The following is a 1,450-nucleotide window of genomic DNA, read 5'->3' as shown; positions in this document are numbered from 1 at the left end:
CAGCTGATCTTTGACAAAGAAGAAAAGGCAATTTAATGGAGAAAGTATAGTCTTTTCAATAATTTCTGATGGAACAACTGGACATCCACATGTAAAGGAAGGAAGGAAGGAAGACAGAAAGTAGGTTAATTAATTAATTTAGACAGACTTTACACCATTCACAAAAATTAACTCAAAATGAATCTGAAAATTAAATGTAAAATGCAAAGGTATAAACCTCCTGGAAAATAACATAGGAGAAACTCTAGGTGACCTAGGGTTTAGTGATGACTTCTTAGATACAACACCAAAAACATGGTCCATAACAAAATTTGATAATTTTTTAATTGAGTATAGTTGATTTACAATATTAGTTTCAGGTGTAAAACATAGCAATTAAATTAACAGATTATAGTCCATTTAAAGTTATTATGATAAGTTGGATCCTGGCAGCAGCTGCAGCAGCTCTTGTCTTTTCTGGCTCTCCTTGCTCTCTCCTTTTTGCTTCTGGAAACATAGCCTCCAGTGTGGCTGTCTCTGAAGGGGTCATCAAAATGTTCAATGACATGAAGATGTGTAAGTTGTCAACACCAGAGGAGATGAAGAAGGACAAGAAGGTGGTGCTCTTCTGCCTGAGCGAGGACAAGAAGAACATCATCCTGGAGGAGGGCAAGGAGATCCTGGTAGGTGATGTGGGCCAGACTGTAGACGACCCCTATGCCACTTTTGTCAAGATGCTGCTGGACAAAGCCTGCCACTACGTCCTCTATGAGGCAATCTATGAGACCAAGGAGAGCAAGAAGGAGGACCTGGTATTCATCTTCTGGACCCCTGAATGTGAACCCCTTAAGAGCAAAATGATGTATGGCAGCTCCAAGGACGCCATTAAGAAGAAGATGACGTAGTTCAAGATGAATTATAAGGAAACTTGTAAGGAGGTCAAGGACCCCTGCACCCTGGCAGAGAAGCAGGGGAGCAGCGCTGTCCTCTCCCTGGAGGGCAAGCCTTTGTGAGCTCCCTCCAGCCCCCTACCTGGAGCATCTGGCAGCCCCAGACCTACTGTGGGGGTTGCAGGCTGCCCCCTTCCTGCCAGACCTGAGGGGCTGGGGGGATCCCAGCAGGAGGAGGGCAGTCCCTTCACCCCAGTTGCCAAACAGCAACCCCACCTCCTGGATCTTCCTCCTTCTCCCTCCATCCCTGACAGTTCTGGCCTTCCCAAACAGCTTTTGATCTTCTGATTCCTCTTGGGTTGAAACAGATCAAGTGCTCCCCAGGGACCCCTATTTGGGGGGGCTGTATTTTTTTGACAACAACTCAACTTCCCACCTGTTCCTCCCCTTTCCCACGCTGCTAATGTCTAACCACAATAGTGACTCTGTGCTTGTCTGTTTAGTTCTGTGTATAAATGGAATGTTGTGGAGATGGCCCCTCCCTGCACCACTTGGTTCCCCTTCCCTTTTTCCCCTGGTCA

General features: G+C 46.0%; 1 pseudogene across 1 annotated transcript; it reads left to right on the top strand.

Annotated features, from left to right (window-relative positions):
- The first annotated feature begins 503 nt into the window (after window positions 1-503).
- LOC309839881 (cofilin-1-like) lies at window positions 504-992 on the top strand (annotated as a pseudogene). Its single transcript has one exon. The product of its transcript is annotated as a cofilin-1-like (transcript).
- Window positions 993-1,450: the final 458 nt, after the last annotated feature.

Source organism: Grampus griseus (genome assembly GCF_964374135.1).
Source record: "Grampus griseus genome assembly, chromosome: X".
Taxonomy (NCBI): Eukaryota; Metazoa; Chordata; class Mammalia; order Artiodactyla; family Delphinidae; genus Grampus; species Grampus griseus.
Note: the sequence above shows the minus strand (reverse complement) of the source record. Positions and strands in the feature narration are given on the sequence as shown.